Below are 9,523 nucleotides of genomic sequence, written 5' to 3' on the forward strand. Positions count from 1 at the left end.
TTTGGGGCAGGATGAAATGGCAGGTGAAGAAAAAGCATTTCCAGATGTATTGACCTGGCCAGCTGGATTAAGGTGTGTAGCTTTACAGGAACACAGCAAGTATTTTTGTTATTCAAGGTCACTTGGTCAAATCCTGGCGCTTGAACGCACAGGAGTTACCCTAATGCTGATGAGTGTCGGTGTGGAACTGCAAACAACTTGAACTAAAATAGGGTTTCTTTTAGCCACCACCCCTGAATTAGGAAAAGTAGACCAATTCTCCTTCCCGATTTCATAGGTCTCTGCCCTTTTAGAGTACCATGCCATTTTGACCTTAGTGCCTTAAGGTAATGTCTTTTTCTTTTTCTTTTTTTTTTTTTTTTTTTTTTTGCGGTACGCGGGCCTCTCACTGTCGTGGCCTCTCCCGCTGCGGAGCACAGGCTCCGGACGCCCAGGCTCAGCGGCCATGGCTCACGGGCCCAGCCGCTCCGCGGCACGTGGGATCTTCCCGGACCGGGGCACGAACCCGTGTCCCCTGCATCGGCAGGCGGACTCCCAACCACTGCGCCACCAGGGAAGCCCGGTAATGTCTTATATACCACTACTGTCTTAATATTTTTTGTTGTTCGGGGTTTGTTTGTTGTTGTTTTTTTTTTGAAATTTATTTATTTTATACAGCATGTTCTTATCTGTTTTATACATATTAGTGTCTACATGTCAATCCCAATCTCCCAATTCATCCCACCACCACCACCCACCCACCCCCCGCTTTCCCCCCTTGGTGTCCGTACGTTTCTTCTCTACATCTGTGTCTCTCTTTCTGCCCTGCAAACCGGTTCATCTGTACCATTTTTCTAGGTTCCACATATATGTGTTAGCATACGATATTTGTTTTTCTCTGACTTACTTCGCTCTGTATGACAGTCTGTAGACAGCACCGATTGTTAACCAAGATAATAAGCAGAGAGAGTCAGCAAGTTTACTATAATAAGCAAATTGTATGATTTATAAAAGGGGAAAAAATGGGAAGGAAATCGCGAAAAGAGGTGGCGTATGTATACATATAACTGCTTCACTTTGCTGTATAGCAGAAACTGACACAACATTGTAAATCAACTATATGCCAATTAAATTTTTTTAAAAGTTAAAAAAGAAAAACAACCTAGAACTGGACTGTCGCCAGAACAAACCGCTAATGGGGGAGAGAGAGATGGGACTTGATGTCACGTAGACACTCACACAGCTTGGGGATGGGGACAGACATTCAGAACACGGAACAGGATGGGCTAGTGCACAGCACGGTGATGAAAGCTGACGGTACTGTATTACGAACTCGGAAGTCGCTAGGAGAGTAGATCTTAAAAGTTCTCATCACCAAAAAGAAAGGGCAACTATGTGACCTGGTGGAGGTGTGAGCTCATGCTTGGTGGTGACCGTTTGGCAAGATTTATAAACATGAAATCAGGGCTTCCCTGGTGGCGCAGTGGTTGAGAGTCTGCCTGCCGATGCAGGGGTCGTGGGTTCGTTCCCCGGTCCGGGAAGATCCCACATGCCGCAGAGCGGCTGGGCCCGTGAGCCATGGCCGCTGAGCCTGCGCGTCCGGAGCCTGTGCTCTGCAATGGGAGAGGCCACAACAGTGAGAGGCCCGGGTACCGCAAAAAAAAAAACCCATGAAATCAGGACTTCCCTGCTGGTCCAGTGGTGAAGACCCCGAGCTTCCAACGCAGGGGGCGCAGGTTGGATCCCTGGTCAGGGAACTAGGGTCCCACATGCCATGTAGTGTGGCCTAAAAATAAATAAATGGATCACAGAATTTCAAAAGTAAATAAATATATGAAATCATTATGTTGCAACCTTCAACTCACACCATGTTTGCATGTCAATGATAATAGAGCTGGGGAAGAAAGAAAAAACAAATCACATGCATTGGTCTCTGGTGGGTCCCCCACCATGTTTGGGCTTGACACCCCCAGTCTGCGTGATACATGCACGGATTTCCTGGTGGGGTTAGTTAACTCTGCCGGCTTGTTGCTGCTTGTTATGCGAAATAACTTTTCTAGACGGCCACTCCTTGGTATCAACAAAACGCACAAAAATATTTCTCTGGCCAAGTGCTTTGTAGGACACGTTGAAAGACATGCCCTTTTAGAGCAGTTTCTCAAGGACTTTTTTTTACCCCCTGCCTTTTCCTGTAAGTTCTTGGAATGAGTCCTTTACTAAGTCATCCAAGAACTATTTTTCGATTATTTACTGTTCAAGGAACCAGGAACCTCTACAAGAGATTTGTAAAAATATAACCTTGGCAGTTTGGGAAAAGACAGTAGGAAAACAAGTTGGGAAGAAACCCTTATACTGCTTCCTTTTCAAAGCAATCTGCTCTGGTAGGTGTCCTTCTAAGAGACAGAAGAGGAGAGACACAGACACAGAAGAGAAGCCCCGGGAAGACAGGCAGAGACGGGAGGCACGCGGCCACAAGCCCAGGGACGCCTGGAGCCCCCAGAAGCTGGAAGAGGCAGGAAGGACCCTCCCCTGGAGCCTCTGGAGGGAGCGCGGCCCTGGGACACCTTGACCTCAGACATCTGGTCTCCGGGATGGGGGAGGATGGACTTATAGTGTTTAAAGCCTCTGGTTTGTGGTCAGCTATTGCAACCACCCCAGGAAACTAATACACACACTCTCTGTCAGCCTGTCTAGATCTCAGCTCTTCATCAAGACTGTGTCCTCCTCCAGAAAAGCTTTTATAGACCTTCCAGGTTTCAGTAGTGGGCCAAGACCAGTAGAGAAAGCACCCAGTATTGGGGACCAGATGTGTACCAAGCATTTGATGTCCCTGATTATTTCATCTTCCAATACCCTGGGCACGGGCACCTACTATTTCCCGTAAGGGTTTGACCAAGTGCAAAGGCAATGCCTTAGAGAAAGGATGGTCTTTTCAACAAATGATACCGAGACCACTGGACATCCATAGGCAAAATGATACAGCTTGATAGAGGACCCTTAGAACGCTTGGGTGGGTCTTCCTGAGCTGCAATAACAAAGCACCCCAGACCGGGTCCCTCAAACAATAGACATTTATTTCCCCCTGTCCTGGAGGCTGGAAGTCCGAGATCCAGGCGTGGGTAGGGTTGGTTCCTCCTGACGTGTCTCTGTTGGGCGTGTAGATGGCCGTCTTCTCCCTGTGTCCTCACAAGCAAAATTGAGGAAATCTGAGCAAGATGGATGGATTGCATCCATGCCCGTATTCTGGTTACCATGGTTACTGTATTACTAGAGCTGTATGGTTGAGGGGAAATGGGTAAAGGGCACATAGAAGCTCTGGTGTTATTTCCTACAACTGCACGTGAATCTATAATTATCTCAATGTAAGAAAGTTTATACAAAGAAAAGAGACAGCTGTATACATCTCATGCTATAGTGGCATCAACTGAACTTGAGTTTCAGGGATGAACCCAAAGACATCATGATGAAGAAACAGAACGAGAAATTTGCACCCAAGACTGCTTGCTTCCAAACTCATATTTTTAACCACCCTGGAAAAAAAAAAAAACCCAGTGGATGAGGGTTCTGATTTCTCCATATCCTCATCAACACTTGTCATTTTTTTTTTTTTATTCTAACCATCCAAATGGGCATGAAGTGGTATCTCACTGTGGTTCCGATTTGTAGTTCTCTAATAAGTAACGATGTTGAGCATCTTTTCATGTGCGTATTGTCCCTTCCTGTCATCTTTAGTAAAATATCTGTTGACATCATTTGCCCATTTATTAGATCATTTGTCTTATTTTTTAAAAAATTTTATTGGACTATAGTTGATTTACAATGTTGTGTTAGTTTCAGGTGTACAGCAAAGTGAATCAGTTGTACATATACATATATCCACTCTTTTTTTCTTTTTCTCATTTGTCTTATTATTGACTTGCATTCGTTTGCGCATATTTTCTCCCAGTCTGCAGTATATCTTTTCATTTTCTTAATGAGTGCTTTGAAATTTGATAAACTCTAATCCCCCCCCGACCCTGACAGATCAGGCTTTTGCTGCCTTATCTAGAAAATTCCTTCCTAACCTAAGAGGACAAAGATCCTCTCCTAAGTTTTCTTTGGAAAGTTTTGTCGATTTGTCTCTTCTGTGTGGGTCTGTGCTGCATTTTGAGCTCATTTCTGTGCACGGTGTGATAAGGAGCTAAACTTGTCCTTTCGCATATTTTGAAAATCCAATTGTGTCAACACCGTCTGCTGAATCCTCCACTGCGTGTTTTAACAGGCTGCCAAAGCTCTGTGAAATTTCCCTAGTTTGGACATTTGAGTGGGTTCCCCAGACCCCGCAGAGCGTACTCACACCCCTGCAAAGCTTTCCTTTAGAGGTATGGATGGGGAAAAAAAAGCACAACCTAAAAGGTGAGAATTATGCTTTATTCAGTGGACTTTGTGAGGACGGAAGCCCTGGACACAGGTTCTCAGATCGCTCTGAAGGACTGTTCCCAAGAGGTCCGGGAGGAGCCTGGATAGACAGGAGATTAAAAAAACAAGAATAATCCCAGATAGCTGAACATGAAAAGATGACTGCTAATTGAAGAAAAACAGAATCTCAAGTGTGAATGTAGCGCTTTTCTGTGTGGGGGGCGATGCAAGAGTCTGGGCTCAGGGAAAGCATCCCTCTGATGTGCACCTTAAGTCTCTAAGGCCAGCATCTTGTTGTTCTCCACCCTGAATCCCCACCGTCGGGGGCCACTGCAGAGGCTGAGGGCTGCAACATCCCTTGTTTCCTGAGAAGGCAGGTGACATTCTTGGCCCCCAGAGGCGGAGGAGACGGGGCAGGAAGACAAACGTGCAAGCCGGCCAGTAACGGGGGGTCAGAAACAGCCCGTGCACGGCGCCGCACTGCCCTGCCCGTGGACGGAGCAGCAAGGGCTCTGAGAGCGAGTGAGCTTTCCAAGGGGCTCAGGCAGACCCTTGCTCGGGCTTCCCTGGTGGCGCAGTGGTTGAGAGTCCGCCTGCCGACGCAGGGGACGCGGGCTCGCGCCCTGGTCCGAGAGGATCCCGCATGCCGCGGAGCGGCTGGGCCTGCGAGCCACGGCCGCTGAGCCTGCGCGTCCGGAGCCTGTGCTCCGCAACGGGAGAAGCCACAACAGTGAGAGGCCCGCGTACCGCAAAAAAAAAAAAGGTGAGGCCCAGAGACGGGCGGGATGCATGAGTGATCACACAGCTACGCCGAAGCACGGCGGGGGTGGCCAGAGAGCTGGGGGTCTCGGGGCTCGGTCTCCTGTCCGGACCTCTGTCCCCCTGACCATTTGCGGGCTATAGGGGTCACGTCCAGCATCACCTCACTTCTAGGCAAGGAGGGAGAGCCTGTGTCGCTATCCCAAACCCAAATTGAGTCACCAGGCTCTCAAACCCTACCCTCGCCTGCAGACGAAAGCGCGAAGTGTTTAACCACAGCCAAAGAGGATACCTGTGGACCCACGTCGCCACGGAATCCTCCAGCTGTGCTCCCTCCGTGAGGGATGCCTCATTGTCTGATGATTTAGGACAAAGGTCAGCAATTGACGGCCAAATCTGACCCAGGGTCTATTCTTGTAAGTCCCTCTGGAGCGAAGAATGGTTTTCACGTTTTTCTCAAGAGTTGGACAAGATAAACAGAACAAAAAGAAGGATACGTAAGGCGGACCTTATATGGTCCATGCAGCCTACCAGAGTCCCGTGTGGCCCCTCACGAAAAAGCACTGCTGATCTCGACCCCCGGATTTGGAACGAAAAAGTCTTCCAGCGTGTTTGGTATGTATTTCTGATACATACCTGGTTGCCAGAAAGAATTAGATGGGACTGACTTACTACAGGAGAATGGCTTACGCTGGAAGGGTGAAGGATTTCATAGCAAATCACTGAGAGGTGAAGTTAAGGATGGTGTACTGGGCGTGGCGTCCTCCTGCCTTGAAACCAAAGGTAGTTTCTCTAAACCAGGTGAGTTGTACACCTGTCACCTTATGAGCTTGTGTTGGTAGAATGCCTAGATAGGGTGTGCCCTGCTTGCAGGCGGGCTGGTGGGGCTGGTGGTGGATGGAGGACCCAGCGAGTCAGTAGGTTGTGGAAGAATGCCAACACACCTAGCAGACGATGCTCTTGGGGTCTAGCCCCACAGCTGGACGAGGCATGCAGCAACGCCTGTGGCCAGTGGCCTCAGTGCTTTCCTCAACGAATCAATGACTTAAATGAAGACAACCCCAGGACTTCCCTGGCGGTCCAGTGGCTAGGACTCTGTGCTTTCACTGCAGGGGACACAGGTTCGATCCCTGGTCGGGGAACTAAGACCCCACAAGCTGCACTGTGCGGCCAAAAAAATACCAAAAATTAAGAGAACCTCCTTGCTGGCTATAGGGCGCCCCCCCCGGACCCTGCTCCCAATGTGCCTGCATTTGGGGTAGAAAGAGACAAACTACAGACAAAATCACAGAGGCTCTTTCTACAGGTGGTGCTGGGCAGTCAGACCCAACGTCTTGGCGGTTTTCAAGGTCAGTCCAAACCCACTGGCCACAGAGGGGTCGACTTGGATCTAAATTGTTGCTTGCTTTGGTCAAAAGCTAGGAGATGATGTTCCAACGGAAGGGTTTCCTTGATGTAAAACAAGATATTGGGACCCTAGGACCAGCCATTGTACTCCTGGTTTCTACCCAAGAGACATGAAACAAGCTGTGTCCACACAAAGATTTGTACAGGAAGGTTCGTAGCAGCATTATTGCTCAGAGTGAGAAAGTGGAAAGAACCCAAATGATCCATCAGCGTAGGAATAGATTCCTCAGTGTGTCGTTCCCATAGCAACCAAGGTCCCCAATACCAAGATCATCTGCCATTGTCAGTAGGATATTCGGTTTAAACGCATTCGCTGCTTTGAATTCTCAAGTCCTCAGAAACAAACACACAGTGAGTAGAGCCGCCAAAGAATCCCTGGACAGAAAAGAAAAAAACAAAAAACGCAGAAATAAACGTCTCTCCCTTGGAATGAAAAGTCGGCCTTTCAAACCAGGTTGCTGGGAAGGTGTGTGTATTTTTCCACTATATTAGGATTTAACAAAGGACGGCCTCCAGCTTTTGAATCCTTTGGTCCCAAAGACTGGCTAATCCCACGCGCCGCAGGAAAGTTGAACGCGCTAGATTTTGGTTTGGAAGGTCCTGGTCGGCCCAAATTCGGTTTATTTCACTGAATGCATGCAGGCCTCCACCTTCCCATCGCTGTGTAAGTAAATTCTCACTGCAGGACGGGCGCGCCTTTCCCGCGTCTCCGCTGCGCTCCGGGGACGGGTCGCGGCCGGACAGCTGGAGAGGGGAGGGGGGGCCCAGGGGCGGACGGCGCGTATCCTGGAGGGTTTGGGGAACACCGCCACCCTTCCGGGGGAGGTGGGGGGGCTGTCCCAGTGCAGGAGGGGGTGCATCTTCGTTTTGGGGTGGAGGGGACACGCCGGCGCTCGGGATGGATGTGGGGGGGGCGTGGCAAGAGAATACAGGAAGGAGGAGGTGGTCGCGCTGGGGGGCCGCCAGGAGGAGGGAGCCTAGTGGGTGGCGCCCTAGTGAGTGTGGGAGGGGACAAGGCCGCGCCGGGGGGGCGGGGACCTGGGGGTTGGACCGGAAGTGTATGGAGAGCGAGGGGAGGGGGAAGGGGAGGGGAGAGGACCTGGGGGTTGGACCGGAAGTGTATGGAGAGCGAGGGAGGGGAGGGGCGGGGACCTGGGTTTGGACCGGAAGTGTATGAAGAGCGGGGGAGGGGAGGGGCGGGGACCTGGGGGTTGGACCGGAAGTGTATGGAGAGCGGGGGGAGGGGCGGGGCGGGGCGGGGCCGCTCTCTGCCGGGGCGTGGCTCGCCAGGTCCCCTTCCTCTTCGCGGCCCGCCCTCTCTTGTTCCTTTCCCTTCCGGTCTCCTCGCCACCCCCAGCCAACCGTTTTGTGGGGCGCACTGCCCGCCTGTCCCCAAGCGCTTTCGTCCCGCGGGTGTACAGGCCAGAGAGCCGGCCTCCAGCTGCCTTTTGGTGACTCCCGTGCCCCCAGCCCCAGGATCCAGTAGGCACCGGGGCGCAGGGTCCCGCGCACCTGGGGGTGGGCGCGGCGCGTCCCGTGTGCGCCGTGGGTCCCCTGGCCGAGCGCAGCCCGGAGCGCAGGACTTGGCCGCGAGCGCTCCGTGTCCTGGGCCCGCCCACGAGATCCGGGGTGTGGCGCCCCTCCCTCCCTAATCCGCTTAAAGTCCTGGGGCCTCCGGGGAATTGCTCTGCTAAACAGGTTTTCCTGGGTGGCTTTCTCGGGGCGGGCACTCCCAGGAGACTGGGGCCAGGAAGGAGCTGATTAATCCTGGCCGGGGCTGGGCACGGTGAGCACCGCCCCCCCCCCCGCCCCCGGTCTTCCTCCTGCAGGCTGGCCACCAGGATGTGAATACAGGCTCACGAGGGTCCAGGATGCCAGACTTCTACTCTATGGCCAAGGGGAGAGGCGTTTAAATGTGTTAGCCTCGTTGGCCCCTCAGCCGGCTTTCTGTGTGTGCGTCTGCGGGCCGGTGGGAGTTTGCCTGGTGGTCAGTGTTTACCAGATGGGGATTGGAAATCCGTGTTAACCAAAAGCCTGGGGCGTAACGGGGTGTTGGCATTTACAGAAATGGGGCTGGAGATTCTGTTTGGAGCAGAGACCTTTGCCTTTTCATGGGTAGATTTTGTTGGCTTGTTTTTGACGGGGTGATGACTTTAGCTGGATTCATTCCTGGGTGTTGTTTATGGCTTCACTCTTTGTCCTGGGTTATTGATGATTCTACGGGCGCTTTTATCAGTGGAGGACTTCTGGGGAAATACCACACCGATTGAGGCCTGGAGGGAGGGGCAGGAAGCCAGGAGCCCAGGAGTAGCTTTGCATGGAGTTTGGCAAGGGTGGAGACCAGATTTGATCCGTTGAAGAAATTCTGCATTGGAGGCAGTCAAGATTCCCCCAAACTGTGCAGAACAGGAGCCCTGGGGACACTTGGGCCAAGTACCCAAACAAAATACAGGCTGTCCTGAGGGTTTTGGAATGGCAAAGAGGGGTGGGGGCCAGGGAGCTGCTGCCGCGAGAAGTACTATTTGGGGGAGGTTGCATAAGCAGGTAAGAAGGAACCCGGCATGGCTTTGTTGACATAAGAGAAGCCATTTTTGGCCTGAGCCATTTTGGGATCTAAGCCTGGCCACTATGCTTGCCCTTGAACAGGTCTTAGTAATGAATGATTTTTTTAAAAAATTAATTTTTATTGGAGTATAGCTGCTTTACAGTGTTGTGTTAGTTTCTGCTGTACAGCAAAGTGAATCAGTTATACGTATACATATATCCACTCTTTTTTGGATTTCCTTCCCATTTAGGTCACCAGAGAGCACTGAGTGGAGCTCCCTGTGATATACAACAGGTTCTCATTAGTTATCTATTTTATACATAGTATCAATAGTGTATATATGTCCATCCCAATCTCCCAATTCATCCCACACCCCCCTTTCCCCCTTGGTATCCATACGTTTGTTCTCTACGTCTGTGTCTCTATTTCTGCTTT

Source organism: Phocoena phocoena, chromosome X (genome assembly GCF_963924675.1).
Source record: "Phocoena phocoena chromosome X, mPhoPho1.1, whole genome shotgun sequence".
Lineage (NCBI taxonomy): Eukaryota > Metazoa > Chordata > Mammalia > Artiodactyla > Phocoenidae > Phocoena > Phocoena phocoena.